Raw genomic sequence first — 26959 nt, 5'->3', positions numbered from 1 at the left:
AGGATAACCTGCCCGAGGAGGAAGGTAGGAAATATGGCCCGAGGTGACTGTGCGGCTCTGCTGGCATCCCACACCGGGCAGGGCGTCATCAGAGGGCAGCCGGCTGCGCACACCATAACGGCAGGGCTGCGTGGGGCCGAATGGCTACGCCAGAGCTCGGCAGCCTGCTCTTAGCAGGGCTGTGGGACCCACCAGCCAGGCCCCATGCAAACCTTAGGGGGGCTGCGTTGTCACTGGGCCAGCGCCCGGGCCATATGGGTACCCCAACATCCCATATAGCATCCTTCAATTCTGCTGCCCCCTTCCCAAGCCACAGAGGCAGCCAAGGAGAGGTCTGAGGGAAGGGAGAGACTTCTTCTCCCACTCCCAACAAACACAAAACCCCTCTCTCCCTTCCCAGGGCAAGCCCAGCCCTGGCCATCCCTGCAGCCCTGCCAGCTCTGCTGGGCCCCCAGCACTTTGGGCAAAGCTTCTGCACCACTTCCAAACCCTCTCTGCAGATCCGCCATCTCCACCAGCTCTCCTGTGCCCACGTGCTCACCACCCTGCTCCCTTCTGCCCCCCAACACATCCACCTCCAAGCCAATAACCTCAAGGGAGATTTGGGCAACGGCGTACGAGCAACACTCAGACCAAAGCCAGGTGCCACAAAGCTCCATGAGTGTGGACACAGCCAAACCGTGAAGCCATCAGCCCTGGAAATCATCCCCATGGTCCTAATCCTCCATTCCTACCACCTTTTCCAACAGCCACGCTGCCCAGCATCTTCATTTTTACAAGTTTGTCAGTAAGACCATAACCACGAGCACCCCAGATCGGAGCTTATTAGCCCCAAACCACACCGACGCATGGGACCAAGCCGCGCTGTCAGCACAACCCCCCCCCGGTTAGCTCAGAAAGCTGCCAGCGGCAGTCAGCGCGGTTTCCTGGTGGGTTGCTGGAGGGAGGTTTCCCACCCCAAGAAACCGGCATGGCTCTCACCAAGCTGCCGCAAACCACGGGGCTGAGACCCTCCAGGAACAGTACGGCCAGCTCCCTTGCAAGATCACCACCGACACGAAACTCACGGGCCAGCGACACGCCGCAGAGAGGAGGAGGAGCGGGGAAGGCAGTGGAGGTGAAAGCGGGAGCGTGGTGCAGCGTGGGGATGCCAGCCAGAGCATCGTCCTGCCGGGATGGGTGAGTGGGACAGGGAAGTCACTTTCTTGGTGCGTTTCTATGATTCATCGTTTCTATTTCAGGAAGCGGGCGGGAGAGCTGGAGGTCAGGCTGCTGCCACAAAGCAGGGCTCGAAACCCCAACAGGAGATTCCCAAATTAACGTAGGGAACTGCTACTCAGGAGTTGGAGAAAAGCAAAGTGAGGCAGAGCTGGGGCGAGCAGAGATGACACTCTGCAGAGCTCCGCTGAGATTTCTGCTCCTAAATATACGTTAGCAGCAACAACTCATCCTACTGCCCTGACACCAGCAGGGGTTTTGTCCAGTCCTGCTTAAAACCATCAGCAGCAACTACTAAAAAAACCCAGCAGGAATGGTTAGTTTGCTTTCTTCGGGATTAAATGATCTGGGTGCCCGAGACTTGGACTGAATTAAAGTGGGGTCCAACACCACAGCGGTGGGGGCAGCAGGCAGTCCTGCACTGGAGCACAGGCGCTGCTCCGTGGGAGCAGCCGGGGAGGAACAGCGTGGGGGCCAAAGGGCATTTCCCTCCCGTCACACTGCCTCCAACCCCCACAGAGAGGTCACGGTTCGGCTAACGGCAGGGCAGCTCCTCCGCCAGCACCCGCTTTGAACCACGCAGCACCCAAATCCCTCAGGGCTGCACTCAATCAGCCAGCCCAGGACCAACGCACCAGTGCCACCACGAAGCGAGACCTGCACCGCGCACACCACCACCACGGTCCAAAAGCATGGAAAACCCTGAGCGGACACCCTGGAGCCGAGCCCAGCCCTGAAACAGGCTAAAATAAAATAATACACCCCAGCCTGGATGTATGCGTGCCAAGTGGCAGAGCAGGACCAAAAATATACCCCGTTACGCTGCCTGGGCAGCAAGCGATGCAGCGCAGAGCATCCTGCAGCACAGAGCATCCCCACGCAGGGCTGGCTCACCCCGCAGTGGGGCCATGCCGCCGGCGAGACAGCACCGCAGGCTTGTGTTTTGTTTTCCATGCGCACACACATATATATATATACACACACACATACATAGCAGGAAACCTGCCATCAGAAACAAAGCCGGCGAAGCAATCGTGCAAGCGCCAAATCCGCCCCAGTTCCTTTCATCCCACGCCAGAGAGGACATTTGCTCACGGTTTCACCTCGAAAGTGGCCATGCCGAGATGGTCGCAACTGCTGCATGACCTGGATGGGGCTGCCCGTCTCGTCACAGCCGACGCTCACGCACCCTGGCTTCAAAAGGGCCTTTCATCAAAAAGCCATTGACATGCCCCACAAATGCCTGAGTCCCACTTGCTTGCTGTTAAAGAGGTGGCAAGGGGCGGCAGCATTCATCCCCCGAGGCTGCGAGCTTGCTGGTCCCGCAGAGCGGACAGAAACCTGGGTTTGGAATGGTAGATCATGTTTTGGGAAAATAATCATCGCTTTTGATAGCAGAAAGCAGGAGTAGTGGGATGGAGAAACTAACCTTAAAAGGCAAAGACTGGACAGAGCATTAAGGACCAGCTCTCCACTCGTCCGGGCAGCAAGTCCAGAGCACTGAGAGATGCCGAGTCAGCACCGGCAGCCAGGCTACAAAGCGGCAGCTCTCGCGAAAATAGCCGAAGCCAGGGTTTAAAACATGCCGATGAGCACAGGGGTGCACATCTGGCACCCCCAGATCCACTTGCCGTCCCCACTCCTGCATCACCAAGACCCCGGCGGGCTCACATCGCCGCTGATGCTGTCTGCCACCGTGCAACACCCCGGCAGGACCCCCGCATGGTTACTGGGGTCCCAGGCAGGTCTGCACCCCCAGGGTTAGGGAAAGCACTGTTTGTCTTGGAGAGAAGCTGCTCTCAAGCAGTGGGATGAGGCTGCAAACTGCCCCAAGAGCTTTACAGCCTTGCACTTTGCAAGGGAGGCTGTAAGAGTGAAGGAACGGGATTGAAAACCCCCATATAACCGAACCCCGAAAGGGGAAATGGCATCTAATGGGTCTTTACCTGCAATCTCTCCAAGTCACTCGCTGCTCTCAGCAATAGGAAACGGTCCGAGAAGGGACTGGCTCCATTTTCAAACGCACGAGCTGCTGAGCTGCCAGTAATTAGCAAAGGGGAGAGAGGGGAGATTATCCGGGGGAAAGAAAAGCCCGCAGGAGAGCCAGCCTTACCATACAGCTGGTGTATTTTTAGGTTCGTCTGCCTGGGAAAAGCCTTGCAACAATGAGGAAAGGCTGGTGGTGGTACCGAGTTAGAGCTGCAGTATGTATGCAATCCTCTGCAACAGGGCTAAACTTTAACTCCTTCCTTCACCGCACACAGTCATTAAAAACCACTTGGCTAGGGTGTCTCCCTAGCAAGCGGGTTAAATCATTGCAAATCTTATCCCTGGCTCAAACCACACCCTGATGAAATCAATAGCAAGTTCTGAAGCTGCCCTGCTCCAATCTCCATTACTGTCACCTGCATCAGTAATATCTTTAGCATCTTCAGTTTCCTCCCAGGCTCCTGCCATCCCCCCAGGCAGGGGCTGAGGATCCCATCCTGCCCCGCCACTGCAGCGCACATGGGCACAGCAGCTTCCACTCCCGCTCTGCAAGGATCTTCGGGACAAGAAATTCAACCTCTTCTGTCCTGAAAAACGTGACAAGGAGAAGTGGCCATCTACTGCCCAAGGGCTTCAGGAAGAAGTGTGACCCTCAGCAAAAAGGGCCATAAAAGAACAAGTAGCAAGGAAATTAAATAGCGTTTCTCAAGTGCACAGTTCCCCTTCTCCGGTCCTCCACAAGAAGTCATGTCAGATCAAGGAGAACCGCCCCGGAGTCACCACGTGCTCTCGCCATCAAGGGACTGCATGCTCCCCTGCAGAGAGCGGTTCCCAAATGGGCTCATGAGTATTTCCAAGATGGAAATGCAGGCTTTCCCCCAACCACAACGTCCCAAGGCAGAAAGGCACACAAAGACAGTCTCCGCAGGTCCTGCCAGGACTGCTTGTCCCTGCCGTGGAAACCGAGCATGGACTGAGACCTTACACATATTCCCCAACTCCGTTCAGCTATGCTGAAAGTGAAAGCTGATGGCTGTCCTTTCCTTCATTCTCACAACTCATCTGGGTATCAAGGTCCCTATAGGGACCCTATAAGGGCTGCTGAGGGGCTTTCTATATGCAGCCCACATGCTGGATGTGCACTTCCCAAGAGGAGAATGCACCCCATCCTTCCCTCGAGCTCCTGCAGCCAAAGGAGCAATATAAAGACCTAGATCGACCCATGCCTGGGATGGAGACCAACGCACAGCCCACAGCTGACCATCCGCACAGGACACAGCCTGCTGCCTCCCCATCCTGCTTCAGGAAGGTTGTCCATCAGCATACATGGAGCACAACACCCCACCCCAAACCCTCTGTGCCTCTTGACATGCTGCAGACCCTGACCCAAGGCGCCACGACCCCAGCTATGGGACTGCGGCTTCCTACTATGAACACCCAGGCTAGCTCAAGGCTTCAGACCCCAGACTGATGTGAATTTTGCCACCTCAACCAGGACCAATTATCAACATTTTGTCCCCAGATTCAGAGCAAAGTCCAGACCAAGTCCCCTGAAGGCCACCTTCCACCTTGGCTTTCGCCCACGCGCTCCAGACCCTGGTTCTCACATCCCATCAGTCCATTGCCCAATGTAAATGTCCTGAAAACCAGCCCTGCTGGCAGAGGTCACCTTGGTCCAGCTGGACCTGCAGGGACCCAGAAAGTCACCCACCAGCCAGGTCTCCCAACAGTCAGTAGGGAAGTCCAACGACTGGTTCTCTGGCCACCAGCATCCTTCCCTTGTCTGATCTCACTCCGGGTGTCATAACACATTGCTCCTCGCTCCCAAACCCGCTGTTCCATGTCCTCCACTGGGCCAGGGCAGCCACGAAAGCAAGCCTGACCCTCCCCAGATCAATGCACCTCTTCCAGCCCGGCTCTCCAGGCTGGGCTTTCCCCTCTCCAACACACGCACACACATCCGCACCTTCTAACCGCCTCTGCAAGGCCAGCGGGAGAGCTGCGCTTCCCCCAGATCTCAGACGGAATCCCGTGAGCTCCTGCTTTGCAACGAAGCACTGCCACAGGAGGATTCCTGGTTGCTGGACCCGCTCTGCTCCCAGCAAAGGGAAGTCGCTCTGAGGCTGGTTTAATCCCAGCTGAGCTGAAATTCCCATGCTTCCGCCCGGCCCCGTGCTGACACCAGCACTCATGCCATCACGTGGCGAGCTGAGCACGACTGCTGCCAGAGTTAGGGCCAATTAAAACAGACCACAAAACTCCAAACGAGGTTTCCCCAGCTAAACCCCAAGCCGTGCGTGCCTTTCCTTCCCCCAAACATCCCATCCTTCCCTCTCTGCCGTCTCAGTCGTGCTGCCCCGAGCACCGCAGCTGGAATCGGCTCAGGTCCCGGCTCCTCTTCCCTTGCGGAGGTCCCAGCTCAGCACAGCCCTGTGTTCTATTTGCCCAAGCGGGACCTGACCCAGGAGCAGCGAGACAGCCGGAGAGCTAGCGGAGACTTGCTCGGCAGTGGGACGGGCAACAAGGGGAAGGGGGAGAGCCCAAAAGCCTCCCCACAGCAACACCACCACAGGGGAAACTGCTCCGAGAGACTAGCGGGGGCTTCACTCGCAGCACAATGAGCGCAGGGCATCCGATAAAAACCGGGAGGCACCGCGCGCACCGTGGCAGGGGCTGCGCCTGCACTCTGCTCTCCTGCTGGCGGCACGGCCCCCCACTCCAGCACACCTGCAGCAAGGGGGTCTTACCCAACTGACCTGGGGGTCTTACCCGTCCGACCCGGGCAGAGCAAACGTCGAAGCGTGGGTACGGCGCTGCCCAAGAGGTGCTGGCTGGGAGAGAGAGCAGAGCGAGGCTGCTTCTCTTCCTGCAGATCCTGGTTGCAAGCCCAACCCACGCTGGACACAGGCGCGCCGCTACAGCCTGACTCGGTGCACGAGGGGCTGAGACCCCGACAGGCATCAGCGCAACAGACCTGCTCGTTTACCGCAAAACCGAGCGGAGGAGGGAAAAAAAAAAAAAAAAAAAAAAAATAAAAATCTCTGCCAAAAATCCACTTTCTGCTAATGAAGGTGGCTGGATGGTGGCTCCAGCAAGCGCCGCCACCCCACAAAGGGCCAGGGAGCCGCGCGAGGCACACACCCGGCGAGACTAAAGGCGTCCTGCTCGGAGTCCCGGGGCAAGCCGACGCGCGCCCCTGGCACGGGCGCATCCCTCCCTCCCGCCTCGCACCCACGCAGGCACGAGGCCGTGCAGAGCGGGACCTCTCCCACGTGTGCCGGCAGGCCTGCGGGCACCACTACCGTGCCGATAATAAGGAATAATAGCGGGCGTCAGTGGAAGCCGGGGCCGCCGGCGGCCTCACGGGCTCGATGGCAGCTCTCCTTCGGAAGCGGCGCTGCCTTCCTCCTCCCCCATTTCTTCCCGATGACATCAGCCTGAAAAACAGGTTCTTGACTTCAGAAGGGCTCATCGGGCCGATTCCGGTCCCGCCAGAGAGGGGAGAGCCCCCCGTGACTCCGGAAAGGACGCAGCCATCCAGGAGCCGGACCCCGAGATAAGCAGCAGTGGGCAGGCAGGCGGCAGGCAGGGACCCTGCTGGCATGCCAGCACTCCTAGGAATAAAAACCACCGAGGAGGAAATGGGGGTGGAGGGAGCGCGACGCTGGGGAACGGATTTTAAGTGTTTTACAGAGGCCTCGGCAGCTGTAAGCTCGAGCTTGGGCTCACGCCCTGGCTTTGCCACTGCTCGGGTACGGGGTCAGCCCGACCCAGCCGGCGCAAAAGCCAAAGCCCAGGGATGGCTCCTGGCCCCCTCCGGCTCCGAGACCGGCAGCAAGTCCTCAGGCTGGCCAAAATGACAAGACAGCACTTAACACCGCCTAGCAAAGCCTTCCGAGGGCCACAGGGCTGGACTTGGACCAGCACGGAACATGATTCTGCGAAACATCCTGCCCACCGGCCAAGCTCGAAGATTATTTTTAAACTCCTCCTAAAATATTTTTGGGTTTTCCTCTTCCCCTGTTGAAACTAACAGTCTGCACAGGAAGAGCAAAGCAGCCGCCTGTACACAGAGCACGGCTGCACGCACAAAGCAAACAACTTATTGCCATTATAATTACCTGTGATGTTATCGGCAGCTCTGACGGGGTCAGCATTCGCAGAAGGAAATGTGGTTTTCACATCGTGTCATTTGAAACGTTAGACCATCCTTCCTCCCACCCTGCCCAAGGGGTGAGCCACTAGCAGTAACCACTCGCACCAACATGACATTAATGGGGGGGAACAGCCCCTGGACGTGGGGCTACATCACGCAGGAAATTTCTTCCCCCAGCACAAGCGCCGACGGGAATCTGCCTTTCCTCTCGCCAGGGGTTTACCTCTGCAAGAGCCTGAATATTTTGACACACAAGCAGTTGCTTAACTAAGCACGTAAAGCAAAGGCACTTGCAGGTTTTCTACAGCAATGCCAATATTTGCCTGGATGAGGGTAGTGCCGGAGGATCGGGCCCCAGACACAACCGGCACTACCCCCGAGGGGCTTGGAGCATCCCGGGAGGGCAAGCATCCCAGCTGGCTTCCCAGTAACGGTGGGAAACCAGCCCTGCTCCTAACCCCTCATGCGCTGGACTGCAGCTCTGCTCCACCAAACTCCCAAGAAAATACGAATCACTCAACATTTATCAGTTCAAAACACCCATGCAATTAGCAAGATTTTTTTTTGTCTCCCTCCAGTATAATTATATACATTTTAATGCAATTACCACCCCTGTATTTTGTACATTAAACAGTAGGCAACCGAAGGAAGAGAGGCGCTTTATTTTTCTTGGCTTTGCCTTACTGAAAATAATAGTATGTTGCAAAACAGCTCCGGCAGAAGGGCTTATCTTCACCCAAGAAAGACGGGGAGCAGATGGAAAATGGGAAGGGGGAAGGAGGGATCTCCCGAAGGAAAAATGGGGATTGCAGTGCCCCTCCGCGCTGCCCTTGCCCTCCAGTCCCCACACGTACCTACACCTGGAAACCGTCCCCGATACGAGGGGCAGGACTCGGAAACAGCCACAGCCTCTGTCCTCCGCTGCCGACAGAAAGGAAAACCAAATCAAGTAAATGGTCGTCGGTTACTCAATCCCTGAAGCCGGGGTCATTAGCCGGATTAAAGCTCCCAAGCTCCGGCCAGCAGCACGGATAGCAAAGCGCAGCTAAACTGCCCAAATTGGATTACTACTGCTCCTGGGTCTCCCTGCCAAGTTGGCCAGCAGATTGCGGGATGCTCGAGACAGGGGAGGCAGGTGCCGAGCCCTGGGGCTGATCCGCAGGCTGCGGAGGGGGAGGAGGAGGAGAGATGGAGAGGAGACGGTCCCCGCACAGCGGGACCCCCAGAGCCACGCAGCCTGTACCCGGCACCCCTGCCATGCTCTCACCCCAGGCACTTTCTCCAGCAAAATCCCTCACAAGCTCGGCTCAAGGAGCAAAGAGGATATCGCGCCCTGGCTCGCACCAGGCCCCGGATCGACCCCGGCGATAACAAATCTCCTCCGCGGTTCAGGCGGCTCGCGAGGGTCTCGGCCCCTGGGCACAGACCAGCACACAGCAGCCCACGGGGCAGGGGTGGACTTGGCCCCCATCACATCAAGGCACCCCACACCTTAGGGATGGAGGGGTCACCCAAAATAGTCCACCTTACACCACGCAAGGAGACTTCAGAGGAGAAAGGAGCAAAAGCGTTTATGGAGGGCGAGCCAGACGGTCTGCCTGTGGAGTTTTTCTCCAGACTCAAACATCTCGGCACACCGGCAACAAGGAGGAGGTTTGCCAAGCCTTGGCTAAAGGGAAAATAAACTTTTAAATGTTTTTAATTCAGGGGTTTAAGTGGTGGCTTCCACCTGGAACAAGGGCTGGAGGCAGCCGCAGACGTGGGATGCTCAGGGAAGCAAGGCAAACAAGGACACCGCCCTGCGCCCGGCCACACTCTGATGAGCCGGTGGGAAGACGGGTGTTTTGGCTACACAACATGCCGAGTGCAAGGGAGACAAGCTGTGTATGCCCATGCCCGGCATAAAAACCATCAAGATTTATTTATTGGCTGGAGCTCATGATGCACCTCCATGATGCACAAGATATTTGCTCAAACTTGGCTTCCAAGCGCAGCTGGAGGACCACGTTGGGGTATCTACATGGCTTCCGTGCCGCATCCCGGCCAGGACTAAGAGGGGCATGGCTGAGGCTGTGGGTCAGAGACGGTGTCAGAGCAAACGTGTTCTCACCACACACCGCCTATCTGTAGTGGGATGTGACCCATAGCACTGCCCGGAACACGTCATGGGCTACAGCCAGAGAAGCAGCTGGCTCCAGCCTGAAGCCAAACCAGCCACCCCAGCACTGGACAGTGGCAAACGCTCGTTCCTCCCCATTTTGCATGGAGCCACAGCACTCACCACCTTGCTGGGAAAAGGGGCCCCAGCCCAAACCCTGGAGAGGTAAGGGATCGTGGGCCATGCTGAACCAAGCTCCCCATCACTTGTGATTCCCAGCCCTTGGGCCTTCCTCCACACAGATGGCACACCACCGAGCCGTTCACCGGTCACACACTGGCCAGGAGCACTCTGCCCACTGGTGTCTTCCAAACAGCACACAAGTATCTAATGACACAGTTTGGAGGAGACATCAATGGATCACAGAGAGCAGCAACCCAACATTTCCACGCATGTATCCCACCAGCCCAGGTCAATGCAAAAATCTGAGCTTGCAGGCAGTAAGGATGGCATATGGGCATCGGGGTGACCCATGCCCGCCTTCCCGTCGCAGCACAGAGGGATGGCAGCACCTCCGCTGCCCTGCCTCTTCCAAGGTCCACCTTCCTTCTGTTGTGCCGGGAATGCCAAAAAACACGACTGACCCCTCACTGTGGACACAAATGACCGCAGCATCAAAACACCCTATACAGAGAGGTGGTCAACAACAAAGCCCAGCGGGACTCAGCAGAAGCCCGATGCTGCAGGGAAGGCTCCCCCCGGTTTGCAGGGAGCCGGCAGCGTCAGCACTGGGCACTCCCGCTCAAAAATTCCCAGCTCAGGGCCGAGTCCGGCTCTCGCCGGTGGTTAGTGCTACAGCCAGGAGCAAGGCAGGCAGCAACAAAGGCCCTGACCCACACTCAGCCTAAAGAATAAACACGTACAAGTTTCCTTCATTAAGTCCGATCACAGGGCCGGATCCTTCCCTTTTTTCAACGGATAGCAAACGCAGCGAACCCACCGAAATAAATTGCCTGGCATGACATTTACACCCAGGGAGCAGGGCAGGGGCCGGCCCCGGCTGCTGCTGTGATGGAGGAGGGGAGGCAGCTCTGCCAGCACGCAGCAGCGCCGCTTTTATTACCCTCTTCCATTTCGGCTGCGCAAAGCTCCGGCGAAACAGCACTCGCCCGGAGCTGCCGGCGTGGCCCTCGGCCCCGTCTCCGCCGGAGTTCAGAGGAGTTTGTTTATCTCTCGCAAGGCACTCTTGCCTCGCATGGGAAAAGGGCTTTGTGTTACCGAGAGGCACAAGGGCTCTTCTCCACGGCTCCGTGCACGGCCCGAGTGTGCACGAAGGCAGATGCCTCCGCTCTGCTCCAAATCCAATGCATCTATTAAAAAAAAAAAAAAAAAAAAAGCCAAAAAGGGAAAACTCTTGCCAGCACCACTATCATCGTGCTAACAAAAACAATGCCACCAAAACTTTAATCTTCAGGGTACCAGCTGCAGAAAGCCCAGCCACCCAAAGGAGCAGGAGCCAGCCAGCCCCCAGCGCTGCCACCCCGCAGCCCCCCGGGAAGCAGCGCATCCAGGCTCACCGCTCTCGGAGGAGCGGCACCGGCAGCCAAAGCCGCAGGCGGATGGGGAGCACCGGATCACACGCCCGATCGGGTATTTTGAATCCAAACTTCCTTACCAGCCTTCCTTACAGCCCCGTGCCGCCACGCCGCTGCCAGCGCCGGCATCCACCGGCACCAGCAGACCGCGCTGCGGGGAGCAGGCAGAAGCAAAAACCTTCCCCCCTCGCAGCCGCTTAAGAAATTATCCATGCATCCTCTCAGAGGCTTCTGCCCTGCTGCTTTTCCTTGGCTTCTCCACCTTTCCACCCCATTTGGTCACCAGTGTCTTGAGAGAGAGACATCGAGTCACTCATTTTACCCACTGAGTATATACAAAAGACCCTGGGATTGTTCAGGAAGCAATTAGCCGCTGTTCAGAGGAAAATGGTGTTTTCAAATGGATAACCTTTGATGTAGTCAATAGCCTCAGCTCCTCTTTTTTTTTTCCTTTTTTTTTTTTCCTCGAAGCCACACACAAAAGAAATAAAAAAATTTAAAAAAAAAAAAAATTCAGCAGAAGGCTGGTAATTCCCCCCGACACAGCCCTCGCTCAGCAGAAAGGGATTTTCTCGCAAGCCGGAGGAAAAGCAGCTTCGGAAAGGCAGCTCATCTGCCCAACTTTTCTCCCCTCCGTGTCCCAGAGCATAGGAGAAGGATCATGAATATTCATCCCCCCCGTTAGCAGGTTCTGCTTTTGTTTTGTCCTCCCCAAAGCAGGAGGAAGGAGGAAGCTAACAAGTGAGGTTAATGCCTGTCTTTTCTCTCCCATCCATCTCCTCTTTAACCAGTGACCTTCATGTTAAGCCCTGTTTACACACCAGCCCTCCTCCCCTGGCTCCCCCCACCCCGGCACTCGGCCAGGGGCAGAAGGAAGAATTTCCCCGCAAGGAGAACAAGGGAGAAGAAGGGATTTCAGGATTTATTTCAGCATGCCACAAAGATTTTGCAAATCCCTCCCCGCTCGCACGCCGGAGCCGCCGTGTGCGTTTGCAGGGGCAGAAACGGGAAAGGGAAAGGGCTTAACGGACACCGAAGGCGCAGCCAGCTTTATTTGCCACCTTCCACGTTAATATCGGAGGCGGCAGGCGCGCACCGGCACGCAGCCCCGCACACAGGTATTGCAGCCTCCCACGCCTCGGTCCGAGAGGTGCCCGGGCGCTGCGCTGCGAAACTACGACGCGATCACAATAGTAACGATTACAACGAGGGCGACGGCGGCCATCCCGATCCCGCAGGGCTCCCCGCCTCGCTGAGCAAACCCCAGCCGGTCCGCCAGCATCCCCGGGGCACCCCTCCGCCGGCTAGCCGGGGACGGGGAACGGCGGCTCTGCGGGTTTCGGGGCGAGCCCAGCCCGGCATGCCGCGCCCCGCGCCCCGGTGGGATGCGGGGACGCGAAGCAGCCGGGATGCGAGGATGGCAGCGAGGATGCGAGGGCGGATGCGGGGCGGCGAGGCGCGGGGACGGCAGCGCGGATGGACGAAGCGGGGAGCCGAGGCGGCGAGCCCGGGGAAAGGCTGCGCCCCGCTCACGCCTCCGGCCGCGCCGCACTCGGGCGGGCAGCGCTCGGGGCCGGCGGGCTCCCCGCGGGGCGGCACCGGGGAAGCGAAGCCCGCCGAGAAGCCGGGGCGGGCTGCGGCGGGGAGGGGAGGCGGCCGGCCCCGCCGCTCCGCCGGGCAGGGACGCGCCCCCGGCCCCGGCAGCCCCGCGGGACCGCCCGCCCCGGCCCGAGCGGCTCCGAGCGGGGGAGGTGGCCCCCGCCCGGTCCGGCCCGCACCTGCCCGGTCCCCGGCACCCCGCCGCGAAACCCACGCGGGGCGTGGGGCGGATAAAGGAAAAGGCTCGATCCCCGGCGGGTTTTTGTCCTCCCGCGGGAGGCGGTTCCCGCGGCCGCGCTCCCGGAGCCGCGGGGCGCAATGCGGGCTGGCCCCGGGCGGCAGCAGCGCGGCGCCGGCCCGGCCCGGCCCAGCCCAGCCCGGCCGCCGCGGCCCCTCCGCGCCCCCCGACGGGCCGCCGCTGCGCTGCCCTGCCCGGGCCAGCCCCTCTCCGCCGCCGCCGCCGTGTATTTTTGGGGGCAATAAAGGCAAATCCGCGCGTTTTTACCAAAGCGACCGATCGGGCGCAGAAAGGCACGCGCCGCGCCCGCGGAGGAAAGTTGCAACCGGGTTACTCACGGCTCCGGTCCCCGCTCGCCTCCGCCGTGCCAGCCATAATTGCATTCCACACCGAGCCGCCCGCCGGGCCGTCGCAGCCGCCGCCGCCTCCTCCTCCTCCTCCGCGCCCGCCTCCCCCCGCCGCCGCCGCCGCCGCCCGGGGCTCCGCGCCCGCCTCGCTCGCGCCGCCGCCGCCGCCGCTGCCCCGCATGAATGGGACGGCGGCGCGGGGCCCCGACGGAACGCCGCCCGCCGCGCGCCCCCGCCGCCGCCGCGCGCGCGCACACGCACGCACGCGCACGCCCGCCCGCACCGGCGGCGCGAGGGAGGGGAGGCGGTGGCGCGCGCGCGCGCGCCCGCCCGCGCGGCGCCTCCAGGGGGCGCCCAAGGGGGAACGGGGGGAGAGAGAGGGGGAAGGGGGCGGAGCCTCCCCGCCCTCCGCCTGCCCTTAAAAGGGCGATGCCGCGCGGGGAGGAGCTCTAAAAGCGGCCGTGGAGCGGTGGGGACCGAACACCCCACGCAACGCGACCGTGGGGCAACCGCCGGGGCCGGCACCCACCTGCGGGCGGAGCAGCGCGGAGCGTCCTCTTCGGCCTTCCCCCTGCAGCCCACGGCCGGACTGCGCTCCCCAGGGAGGTCCAGTCAGCATCTTTCCACTGGCACCGCATCCAGTCTGCCTAAAAATAAAATTAGAAAGGGGGAAAAAAATAATAAAAGCCATAAAAAGAGATTAAATGGGGGGCTGAGGTGGCTGTTCGTCTTTTTTAAACACACTCAGCGCCAGCCACTTTTGTCACCTTCAGTCCCGCACCCTTACATTCTCTCTCTTGCTTTTCCCTCTCCCAGTGCCGGCCAGGGCTTCCCTTCCCCGAGGGAGCGGGTGATCCCCTGCCTGCCCCCAGCACGTCACACCCCCATGCAAGGGGTCCTGCTGGTTGGTGTAGGCCCTACAGAAACGTTCCGTCATCTCTCAGTTGGGAAGAGACCTTTGTAAAGACGAACAGAAATAAATACAGTGTTTATAATCAGGATCTCCGCTGATTTCATGAGCGACCTTTGGGATGGAAATAGCAGGGAGCGGCTCTATCCAGACTGGCCCACCAGGAGACGGAGCTGCAGATGGTTATGGTTTACTGGGACCCCACCGTGTGCTGCAGCATGGGGGCCGGCGGGGAAACCTCTCCATGGACAATCCTTGCAGGGTGGCTTGTTCATGCAGGTTTTCATGGGTGCAACCAGCCAGATCTTTATCCCCATCAAATCTCAGCACCGGGACACACTTCACCCTTTAGACGGGAACATGCCATTGGAATTTGGGAGCTGCGCCCATCCACGATGGAAGGCGCGTGCTCACCTTGTGCGGGCACGGGTGCGCAGACCTCCTCCGCCGGCACCCCGGCAGCCGTGCGCGCCTCTGCGTGGGCCAAGGTGCGAGCGCGGACACAGCTCCTCGTCCTGGCTGATGGGAGGACCTGACTCCCGAAGCCGTGGAGACCGGGAAGCCTCCTTCAGCAAGAGCAGCGCAGAGGCCGCTGCGGGTCCTTTGGAAGAGGGAGCCGGGGGCTCCTGGTGAATCTCAAGCACCAGAAGGGAAAAGGGAAAGGGCCCTCAGAGGCTCGAGCAAGGGTAGGAAGGAGGATGGAGGGGAAAATAGGCGATTTGACTGAGTACAACAGCAGAGGTGCTCTTTCCTTCCAGCCCTCAGCACCTTCAGCACCCCAATGCTCACGCCTTGCTCAAAGCCCACCCGGGAGCAAAGATGACGTCCCTGCCACTTGGACAGCAGTCCCTCCTGACACAAACAGGGCTTTCTCCCTGTTTATCCCCTCACCCTGCCCTCGCCAGCATCCATCTCCAGGAGGCGCGTTCCCCCGGGACGTGGTGTCGGTGCCTGCCACTCTCCCACCTCTTGTTTGTGCACAGACACACATGGGGCCCAGACATAAAAGCTTTCAAGACAGAGGAGAAGAGAAGAAATCGGCGAGCTCTGCTGGCAGGGAAGTGGCTGGGGTTTGGATTGCTTCCCCCGAATTGAAAGAAACACTTCTCTTTTTTTTTTTTTTTCCTTCCTCCAAGAGACTAAATTTAGTGAATTCCTTTCACATTAAAAACTTGTCAGGTATTCATATCCAAAGAGGCTGCTGCTCAGGTCTCTCAGGGGAGTTACCAAGACAGCAAAACCTCTTAAACATATAAAGAAGAAGGGAGAGATATTCAGGCAATCTCCCACCACCACTTTTAAATCCGCTCTCTCCCAGGACCGGTGCACGGGCACCTTGGTCCCACGGTGGCCATCTCCTGCTGCAGAGGCAAGAGGAGAGGGATGAATTCTTCCTCCCCGGGGCAGGACTGAGCGATGCAGCAGCACCAACCCCCAGGCCACCGCTGCCGTTCCCGTGTCCCCCTGCTTAGCGCCGGCAGGAAGGAAATCAGAGCGATTTATTTTTGCTGAAAGATGGATTGTCGACGTCCATCCAGCGACGAGGGAAACCAAGGTGGCGGAGCCAAGAAAGTAGCGGGCGTCCCAGCCGCGGGCGCACCGCCAGCCCCCTCCTGAGCCACCAAGAAGGGTCCAGCCCTGAAAGAAGGGAATAAAAAAAGACAGCAAGAAAACCCAAGCATCCCCCGTGCTGGGAGCCCAGCGCAGGCCCATGGAGGGAGCTGGCAGGGGAGAGTTCTGGTTTTCTAGCAGGTGGGAGGCAGCCCCGGGCTCGCGGTGACCCGCAGAGCTCACACAGCCGGTCCCACGGCTCATCCCGCACCGTGCCCGGCAGGCACTGGGACACGCTTGTCACTCACGGAGCCTCCCCCCGTGTCTGGGCTCTTCGCCCCCGCAGAGAGACCCTCGTTATCTCAGGAAGCTTGGCCTTTTATCCTGCCTCCCAAGGGGCTTTAATTGCTCTGTTCGTTCCCCAACCTCCTTGTGCATCCTCACCCCCCTTCCCCGACAAACGCCACGGGCTGACAGCCTCGCCGTGCCCCGAGGACAGCCGGCTTGAGTGGCACCTCAAAGGCGCTCGAAAGCTCCACGCTCGGCAGGGTGCTGGGAGGAAGGGCTGGAGGCAGAAGATGGCTCCAGCGGCAGCTGGATCCAAAGCCCAGCGGTGAGGGGTTCGCCCGGCTCCTTCTCATTATGCTAAAAGCTGACTCGGCACTTCTTACCCACGACTTTGACCAAAATTACTTTGAGAGACAATCTGTTCTCGGTGTGGCTGGTGCGCTTTCCCTACGTTACCGAAGAGACCGAGGGGCATTTTGCTCTCTAAAAGCAGCCTGACAACTACTTTGTATAAAAGAAACTAATTGGGAGAGGATTAGGTCGCTGGAGAGAGCCCGAAGAGATGGAGAGGCTCTTCAGCTCACTGGGTTAACCCAGTCTGAGTGGTGAGGGGCTAAAACCAATCATCAGCTAAATTCACAATTTTTCAACTGTTTGCAATATTCAACAGCTAAAAATTCCTGCTAAAAGGCAGACTCCTGCACAGCGCACCCAGGTCCTCAAGCACACGCCACCTCCCTTGGTTATCAACCCTGGACCATCGCAAGCTGGACCCTCCAGAAACTGTGACGAGGGTTTAAACCCCCTGCGCAGAACAGCGACGCACAGGGATGAGAAAAATCCAGTGGCCTCAGCCCAGAGGCCTTTTGGGCTGTGAAATCTGCCTGGCCCAAAGAACAGCCTGCAACCCAAATGTGGGCTGTGGGCACCTTCACACCCAAACTCTGCAGCTCAGCTCTGCCCAGCCGGTCCCAGAGCATCCTTCAAAAGGGCATGGGCCCCAGGAGGGGATCGGCTCTGCCCAGATGTCAGCCACGAGCTTTTTGTCCTCCTCCCAGCCTCCCAGATGTCTTAGCTAATCAAGACCCGGGAAGAGAAAAGGCTGGGCAGACCGGCTGGGGAGGCAGCACTGGGTCCAACCAGAGGGTTTGTCAAAGTTTTCCAGGAGGTGTCAGCAGCTTTTTAAGCTTCTTGACAGCCAGGATAACAAACTGTGTCTGCGGAGCTCTAGGGATCCGGGGTGAAATTAAAACGGGTACTGAATAGAGCCATTTTTCAGGGGATCGCAGCTGCAGAGGCAAGCGGGGCCGGCGGGCAAAAGGCACTGAAGAGACACCTGGGGAAGGGACCCTGGGTGGCACAGGGGCTGTCACCAGAGCAGCGTGTGTCCCCTCTCTCCCGGCTCTGCCCGAGAAGGAAGGCTCTTTGCTGCCTGCCAGCACGGCTTTTATCCTGCGCCTGCTGCTACAGGCACCCTCCGGATCAGCGGGGTCCACAAAGCATTGCTGGCGAGCAGCCCCTTCCTCCCCCCCCCCACGTCTGTGTGCCTCGAAATGGGGAATTTTCTGTTCGAGGCCTCGGTGGGCAGGCAGTGCTGCCGTTAATTACAGCGAGAAGCTCCCCCCCAGCCAGGGCTAGGAAGGAAGAGGTGTGCTGGTGAAGCACGTCGCCTTGAAGGGGATCGGGAGAAAGAGGGGTCTGGAAGCACCCTTGTTTCCCCAGCCTGTCACACTGGCAGCGATGCGCCCTTTGATTTGGGAAGAGGTTTGGTGGGATGGGCGCTGGGAGCTGCGGTTGTGGGAGATGTTTTGGGGGACCCTGCCAGGTCTGTAGCAGGAGGGCTGGGCACCGTCAGTGCCAGCACGTGGGACCCCGGGGAAGACACACAACTGCAATGAGAGAGGACGGACACCCAGTGGGACGGCTCGCTCTGCTCTTCTCTAAGCTGATCCCCAGCTCCCAAAGGACTTCCCTGCCCCGATGACTGTGTATCCACCGGCCGACAAGCCATGCATGCACCAGTCCTTCCCCGACGGGCAGGGAGGTCCTGCAGAGATCCCCCCGGCCATACCTGCTCCGGCTGAGCTCCTTCCCGGCTCCTTCATCCCTCGGCCCCGTGACTCACAACGGTGCTTAATTAGCAGGAAGCTTGATGCAGACACCTGTCAACTCCTCCGAGACAACCAGCATTTCACGTTAGCTGCCCCGGGGCTGTTCGGCAGGAACAGCTCGCTCTCCGTATTGATATTCCTTCATCTCAGCCTATTTTCCAAGCCGTCAAGCTGCCATCTCAACCCTCCCAGGCCCGGCAGCACTGGGGAAAGCGGTCTCGTGTCCGTCAGCTCCTGGACTCCGATCCCACCTTTGCAGCCGCTCAGGAGAGCTGGAATTGCTTTGTGCTTCCCCCTGGCAGCCCGAGGGCTCCTCACCAAGGAAATCAGGCAGCCCTTGATGAGCCAAACCCCGGCGTCCCTGCACAGCATACAACAAATGCAGACCTCAAATTGGGGCAACTTTGAAGGTAGGAAAGAAAGTCACTGCCCAACTCCCCAGCTCCGCAGAGAGTCTCCGAAATGCGAACCTCCACCACCGTGGATGTGGTATTACTGCCCCGGCCGTGGCGCAGGGACACCCACCCCACAGGGAACCGCTGCAATAGCTGGTAGAGGCTACATCGTTGCTTTGATTTATTGCGGCCGACAGAAGGGCGCGCCGCCATCACCGGCATGTTTAGTGCCGGGGGCATTTTGTGACGCAGCGGTGCGCCATGGCCACTGCGCTGGGTCCTGCGGCAGGTTACGTGGGGTGGGCTGAGGTTCGCAGCCAGTCTTGCAGAGACAGGAAAAGGCAGGACAGATTGACCTGATGGTTCTAATTGACGTATAAAGAGATCCCCAGTTAATTGCAAAAGGTGTTAACTCTGAAACCTAATGGTTGAGGGCTGAATAACAACATGAGGTCAGTGCTCACCACTTTGGCTGGCCTGTCACCAGCTGGAACCAGGCAGAGCATCCCTCATGGGGAAATGCCACATCCTTTGGAGCACCCCTCCACCCCCCCCGCCATAGCCTACCATACTGCTGTTTACTCCCGCCTGCTCCATACCCTCCCTCGCCAGGGCCAGCTGAGCACCCCTTTCATGGAGCAGATTCACCTCCTCCCTTACCATCAGGATGACATGTGTCATTGTCTGCTTCCCAACGGCTTTCTGGTCCTCCACCAGTGCCAGGAGGAGAGACGCTGTCCTCAGCATGCGTAGGGACAGGGTGGGGGTTGCAGTGGTCTAAGAGCATCCCCCCTCCATTTCATGCATGGGGAGAAGACAGAAAATGACACAATTAAGACCAGGTGATGCGTCAGCCAGACTAAACCCCAGGCCATAGGTGCCCCTACTTCTAGGTGCCGGGCTCCATCCCCAGGCTGGCTGTCTCTCCCATGACTCAAGTCGGTGGAAAGATCAACACCAAATCCTTTGGCAGCTCAGAAATTCATCTCCATCACATGGAGCAAGTGGGTGGCCACGAGACGCCAAGGAGTCCCTTCCCTTTCTCCAGTGCCCATGTAAAATTAAAATGGACAAGGAAGAAGCTGCTGTAAATAATGCATTTGTGGTGCACTACACGGCTTTGGAAGCACATATTCATTGTCTAGTCTTATTTAAAGAAACCCAGCCCTGCCTGCGTCATTAAAAATGCATCCTGGTTTCAGCTTCATCCCATATACGCTCACCACTGTGAAGCAGGTGGCTCAGTGGCTGTTTTCATGCCTTCCCACTCTCAGCTGGTCCCGGGCAGCCCCATGCTGGTACAAGCGAGGCCTCCGGGTCACATGAAAAATTCACGCGCTTGGCATCAGGCATTTTCCATCCCTCTGCTCCCTGCTCCTCCCTCGCACCTGGGCCTGAGGACCCGCTCTTTGCCGCTGCCTCCCAGACCCCAGCAGCATCCTCCAAGCTAATAAAGGATGCTAACAAGAACTGCTAAGCCCCAGTCTGGCCACAGAATCAATCCCACCGCCTTCCCATCCTGCTGCCTTCTCCCCACCTCCCTCTGGCCAGTCTGAATTCTCCCACGCACGTCCCCCTTGCTCGCATCCTGCATCTCCTCCACAGCCTGCCGTGCTGTGGGTTCGCCGGCTCTCGGCCGGGTGTTAACAGCCGGTGGGAGCCAAGCCCCGGGGAGGCAGTTTCCCTACAGCATCCTCCTGCCTCACCAGAGACGGCAGCGAGGAGTCGGGCCCCTTAGGACCCGCAGGCTGCGGTATCGTGTTTGCTCTTCATTTTCATTCCAGGGACGCGGTGCCCAAGGCTGGCGTCACGCACAGCTCCTGGCAGGCACCAGAGGGAATTTAATTTGCCCTTGGTGCTCTGGAAACGGTGGCTGGGGGTGAGGAGGAGAGGCTAGACCCGAGGCTGGGAATGAGGAGAGGAAGGCGAAGTCGCCCAACGCCTGGCTGAAATTCGCCACGTGCTGTTCAAGAACCAGGCAGCCACAAGCCCAAACGCCTCGTTAACGGGGCAGCCCTTCAAATAACACGGCTGAAGCAACGGCAGCTCGTTAACGCTGAGGATCCACCGCTCGCGGGCTGAGCCGAGGCAGGGCGGTAGGAGCAGGGCTGCCTGCGGGGTGGCGAGGAGGGCAGCCGCGAGGAGCTCCGTGCCAAAGGCACGTGCCCCTGGCACACGCGATGCCCGGGAACAACCTGTGCGGCACTTTGCTGCAGAAGCGGGGCAGCTCCGGCAAATCCTGGAACAGCGAGGCCGCCTACCCTGCGCACCGCTGGCACCTCCAGAACCCCACCAGCCAGCCCGGGCACAGCCGAGGCTCTGCGGGGAGACGGGGGGGGGAAACCCAGCGGGTTTCCAGCCCCAACCAGTGCCCTCACCCCTTAGCTGGGCCGTGATTAACGGATCTGCACCCACCCCTGCGAGGACAGACGGGTGCCCCGGGGTGCTCCCACCCCGACCGAGGGCAGAGCCATCAAACCGCGCTCGGCCTGTCTCTGCCTGTCGGAGCGAGCACGTGGCTGACCGCAAGCGCGCGCGAGACCACAGCAAAGCCTGGGTCGGAGGCGTTATTCACGGCTTATAACATTTATCCCAGCTTGCTGCTCACTGCCTCCTCCTCTCTGGGAAGTGCTGAGCCGCCAGCCAGCCGGAGGCAAACCGTGGGGTGAGATAAGCCGGCAGCGTCGCTCGGACACACGGACACGCACCCACAGCCCTGTGCCCACCTGGGCACCCGCCTGGATCCTCCGCATCCCCCCGCAGAGGAGCTCCTCCAGAGACACTGCAAGAAAACCTGGGAGATAACACATGCCTGCGACATTAGCAATTAAGGAACATTAATTATAATAATAATAATTATCACAAAATAGCATTTTTATGGCACAATATTATGCTGAAGGATTTACAACATACTGAATCATGAAGTTCGTAATTAAAGTTATTTTAGTTTCTAATTTCGCTTTAATTCTATTCCAATAAAAGATATGATAAATATACCTTAAAAAAAAACCCACAGAAACCATTACTTAAGACAATTTCCCTATACACGGATGTTATATTGCAGCACAGAGATCCCCTGAGGAGCATCACAAACCTCGGCAAGGAAGAAGTGTCCGGCCCTGTGAAATACCGAGCTCCCGCAAGCCTCGCCCCAGGGCAGCAGGGTGGCTGCAGCCTGCAACGCATCGGCGGCCTCTTGGCTTTACCCTCCCAGCCGCGAGCCCTCCCCACATGGTTTTGTAAGTCACCGTGTTGCTCCTGCTGATGGGACGGGAGGAACTGGAGAGCCTGGTATCCACGAGGCAGCTCCCCAGGAAGAGCTGAGCTGGGTTTATTCCTCACGCTGCTGCCAGAGGAGTCCTGGCATCACCACTACAGGCATAACGCTGCCCGGACAGAGCAGGGATCGTTCACTCCGGCTCTGACTTCAGTCCATGCACCTGTAACAGTGGGTAGGAGAGAGACAGCAAAGACAAGACCCAAATCCCAGTCTTCCTGGCCTTGGAGACTTCCTCCCCCCCCCCAGCTTTTTTTCCATGAGAAAATGTTGATTAACTGAAGAGGTTTTACAGGAAAAAAAACCCCAACCTATAATTGTTTTGATGAAAGTTCATCACCGCAGTAAGAAAAATAAAAAAAAGGACAGGGAAATTCTTTAGACATGGTCAAAGATCTGTGTCTTGGAAGAGCTATTACCATTGTAAAAGGATGTTTCAGTTCCACGTTGCGAATGAACACCATAATATTAACAAAGCCAAAACCAGAATACAAAGGACGGTGTTTACCACAGCAGCCCACTCTGACCGCCCTGTATCTTGCTGCGCAGGAATTTCAAGTAACAAGTGTATCACCCCACTGCGGAGCAAGATACATTTTGAAATCTCAGCTTCTCCCCCCAAACAAACAAGCAGTTTCTGCTTTGCCGGACCCGTACCATAACTCAGCTGGACCCACGCAGGCAGCCGGGCTCGTGCCGGTTCAGCCATCGCCACCCTGATGCCTCGCTGCGTTAGGAGACGCGGGGCCCCCTTCGGCGGGTCCGAGCCCCCCTCGCCTGGGACCTGCGCCCCACCCGCACTGCCGACACCAAACGGCACAAGAGCAGGGAAGGGAAAAGGAGGAGCTGACGGGCTTGAGAAGCCGTTTGCCTCCAAACCTCCCCAACGCCGTCCCCAAGGCCCAGACAGCCCTGGCTGTGTCCCAGGAAAAAGCCACCGCGGGGTGCGAGCAGCTGAAGGTCCGTCACATCCATCCCTCGAGAGTCGGCATGGACCCAGCTGGCACGCTGCTGTCCTGCGGTGGCGACTGTCATTTGATTTGGCAGCCGGAGAATGTGCCACATACCCACGCCCGCAGCGTGCTCCCTGCTCGCTGCCTTTAAGGATCCTCCTCCGCCTGACCCCGCGGGGCCGCGGTCTAACGCTGGGGCAACTCATCACACCGATGGAGCGGCCGCACGGCAAGGCTGGCAGACCTCCCCCCGCCTTAGCTCTGCCCCTGCCCAAACCAGGCAGCGTGGCCGACTGCCTCCGTGCCCAGCCTGCAGCCCCGCTCCCCTGCGAGCCCACCGGGACAAAACTTCTTCATAATTAACTTAAGTGCCTCTGTGCGTCGTGCTGCCCATGGGGGCCTCCCGAGCACAGATGACCCACCTCGCTGCGGATGCAGGGAACATTACGAGCGGGGCTGGGAGACGAGAGGTCTTGGCTCCCTGACAGCCCGTAACTGATGGCTGGTTTGGGAGGCAGCCGGGGCAGCCCCGGTTCCCAGAAAAGCAGCAGGTCTGCCGGCAGGCGATCCTGGCACCCATGCTCCTAGATGAAGAGGGACCCAGCCTAGGCTGGGAGGGAGATGGGAATTCCCCAAAAGCAGAGCAGAGACGGTGGGGTGTGCATTTGAGGGAAGGGTGAAGGCTTTAACTAAAAGAGGTGCCTATATTACTAGCAAGGTCTTTAATTGATTCTGGGAGAATGATTTCTAAGTTATATCCTGGTGTGTACGCCGCGATCAATAAATGCATTAAAGCAGAAGGAGCCTGCAAGCCTTCGGTTGTGCTGCTCCACGCAAACCCGCAGCCCGTACCCGGCCCCACGTCCCGCCGGGGCTGCAGAGGAATCCCCCATGAGCAGCGGGGCTGGGCGCTGCAGCAGCTGGGGATGTGCCCCACGGAGCATCCCTCCCCAGGCAGGTTCCTCACACCTGGGAGGGACGCAGGCACCCCGAAATACTGACTTCTTCAAGCTTTGGTGCCACGGTTTGGTGGCAGAGACAGTAATAAGCCTGTCTCTGCCGCACCAGGCTGGTGCTTCCACTGCAGCCTTGAGCTCCTCCTCTTACCCTGCTCCCCATCTCCTGGCTACTTCTTACAAACTCATTTGATCTGGAAAACCGAGAGCAAGGCAGAGCAGTCCTTTCCATAAGGATGTGCCAGAAATCCTGAAAATCTCAGCTGCCCACCTATTTTAGGATGACAGATTTAGAAAGGGGTTTACCATCCTTAGGAAGGGTTTAGTGATTTGAAGAAGCCGCCTGGATGTTGCTGCTCTCCATGCACGCTCCCCCGGCACATCCCCACCGCCCGAAGGGAGAGCCGGGAGCTGGAATAACAAAAGCAAATACAAACACTTCAGCCTGTTTATAAAAAAAGTTTATAAAGTGATGAGTGAAAGACAGCTAATGATGCATCGTATGGTTAGTGCCAGGGAACACGTTGTAAATTAAAGTCCTCAAATATGAAAAGAATCAACATTTAATAAGACAGTTAATGTATGTTATTTAAATGTCACTTCATTATTAAAAGTGTATATTTTTTGAGGTTTAATAACCATGTAATTGAGGCATCTTTTCTATAGTTAAACCTTGGCAAATATGTTTTTCATAATTAGCTGGTATTTATTTAACATGCAATAACCATCCCATTAAATTTAATGACTTCAATTAATAGGTACAGAGGGGCCTTTTTTAATGTCAATATGTATTCTTAAAGATGGTTCCCGACACAGTGTCACAAGGAAGCTCAGCTACCTGGGGGTGACCAGGGAGTGCAGGTGCCCAAGCCGAGCCACGGGGCTTTGCTGGCCCCCCATTGCAGGAATGGGGACCCCCGGGGAACCCACAGTTGGGGGGGGGGGGGACTGCATGCCCCAGCCAGGGCTTGGGGTGCACAAGGACAGGAGTGCCAGCGGGCACCCCATGGGGACCCCGGCCCATCCATGCCGGGCACCTCCTCACCCCACCAGCCACACCACCGGGTACAAGGAGTGAGGCCGAAGAGCAAACTTTGCTGGGGTGCTAAAGCAGCAGAGGCTCAGCCTGACGCAGCTGCAGCTGAGCTTGTAGCCCAAATTAGCGAACAGCCCAGGGTAAATTAACTCCTTTAACAAACCATCCAGTACAGAGTTATTAACCGGCTTGTAATAAAGCCCAGCATGACACTGTGCGCGCTGGGATCCCGCTGGGCTCCAGGCTATAAAGCCGCACTCCGTTAGGGAGGAAACCTCCATCACGCAGGTACGCACCACCTCCGCTGCCCCAGCGTCTCCCCTGCCCAGGGCAGGGGCTTGGCTGCCACCTCCCAAGCCCCCCACACCCTCGGGGGCTCTCCCTGCTCTGCCAGCCCTGGCAGGACCCCCCAGATGCCTCTCCCTCATCCTTCGGGCTCCTGCTCTCCCCATGGACCTCACCCACACGCCAGGAGACTCGGATTTGCCTAAAGGCAGAAGTGCCCAAGGAGCCGAGCAGGGAAGACTGCACATTTCCCCATGAAGCAAACGGGGAAGCGCGCTCAAGAACATGGAGCAAACCCCTCAGAAAGCAATTACTGCTCGCGAGAAGCAGCGCGCTAGAAACGCATTGCCTTTCTGCTCCAGCAAAGGTGCCGGAGTGCAGACCCACGGCAGCTGGCCCCGGGGCAGGCTGCAAGCAAGGTGCTCCCCTGGGACCACCGATGGCCAAGGCCAGTAGCCAGCACGCCCCCCCGGCCTGCCCCACGCACAGCCCAGGGGACCCCGGTGCGCTCCCCGGTCCACCCATCCATCCCAGAGGTCATCTCACCCGTGGACGTGATGCTGGCTGCGGGTACCAGGTCAGGTCACATCCTCCTGTCTTGCAAACTGGTAAGGTGACGCTGGAAGTGCTCCCTGCAACAAGGGGACCCTGGGGAGGCGGTTGCTCCATTTTTCCAGTTGTCTTGAGCCAGGACACGGCTCAGGAGACACCAAGTCCTTAAAGGCAAAGGATTATAGGTTGGGCTTATACCTCTAGCCAGGCTAGCCTGGGTTCGGAGTGACTTGGTTTACCCTAGGGCAGAGATCCAGCTCCAACAGAGCCCACACCCCTGAAAATACCCAGCACACAGTCCTGGGGCTGGGGCTTCCCTTCCACTTCCAACTTCTCCCTGTTCCTTCCAGCCCTTTCCATTGCAGCATGGCAGGGGCCGCAGGGCAGCCAGGATCTCACCGCCTCGGCGTCTTTGGTGCCGCCTTCCCCAACTAAAACCTTCCAAGACCGTTTCCAGGGGATAGCTGAAACACACCAAGGATCGAGCAGATTGGGGAAGCATATGTCTCCACGCATTTCCCAGGGCATGGAGCGAGCTGCCAGCAGCACCGTTGGTCTCCGCCGGGCAAGACACCGGCTGCCTGTGCTTGCCTGCCCTGCACTCAGTGAGATAGCAAGACTTAGCAGTGATCAGTGAATCCCATTTAATTGTGGCATCGGTAATTAAGCGACCCCATCGGTTGCTCCGACAAGGCCATCACGAGGTGGCTGCAGCCATCTGCTCCCCTGGCCCAAGGAGCCCAGTGCCCACGGGGGTGGACCAGTAATTTCTGGTGCTGAGGCCAGGGTCTGGGTGGGAGGACTCCCACCCCACTGCCCCCCTACCTGTGGCTGAGCTCGGGTAGCCTAGCCGGGACGGGGAGTGGAGCCAACGGGATTATTTAGTGCCTCAACACAGGCACACGTGCCCGGCAGCGAAGCTGCCAACCTGCAAACAGCTGCCTGCACCGACGTGGCCATAAATTACCCACGGAGCCGCCGGGGACCAGCACCGGAGGGCAGGCAGCAGCAGCATGTGGCCCCGCACAGGAGCCCAGCACAGGCAATTAATCCTTGTTAGCAGCCTGATGGCGAGATGGGCTTGCCGGGCGTGCTGCACAGGGCAGCTGCTCCTGCAGCGGGGCTCACTCCTCCGGCATCGCTGCCCACTGCCACGCTCCTCCGTTTGTACCCCCCCTTCCCCCCTTCTGCAAGGGCAGAGCGCAGCCTGGCCAGGGCAGCCCAGCAACGCCGTGCAGGGACGTGTCATCCCCAAAGCGAGCAAATGCCGCTTCTCACACAGCAGATGGCAAATCCTACAGCAGGGAGGGGAAGCGGGGTGCCCATCAGCATCCCCAGCTATCGCCTTAACTCTGCACCTCCCTTTCCAGGGCTGGGAGCCAGCACTGGGCTCCCAGGCTCTCCC

At 58.6% G+C, this 26959-nt stretch overlaps 1 protein-coding gene across 4 annotated transcripts in view; it reads right to left on the bottom strand.

Moving 5' to 3' along the window:
• Positions 1-13884, bottom strand: part of PLXNA1 (plexin A1) — a 125824-nt gene extending 111940 nt beyond the window's left edge. The window contains exon 1 of one of the 4 annotated variants that reach the window (XM_030043945.2): positions 13770-13884. The gene's annotated coding sequence lies outside the window, so the exon portion shown is untranslated. Of the gene's footprint in view, positions 1-8217; positions 8286-11136; positions 11443-13231; positions 13373-13769 lie in introns of those variants that run through there. The other 3 variants (XM_030043943.2, XM_030043946.2, XM_030043944.2) reach the window with 3 other exon arrangements.
• Between the last annotated feature and the right edge of the window lie 13075 nt (positions 13885-26959).

The sequence above is a fragment of the Aquila chrysaetos genome, chromosome 20, assembly GCF_900496995.4.
Source record: "Aquila chrysaetos chrysaetos chromosome 20, bAquChr1.4, whole genome shotgun sequence".
NCBI classification, from domain to species: Eukaryota; Metazoa; Chordata; class Aves; order Accipitriformes; family Accipitridae; genus Aquila; species Aquila chrysaetos.
Note: the sequence above shows the minus strand (reverse complement) of the source record. Positions and strands in the feature narration are given on the sequence as shown.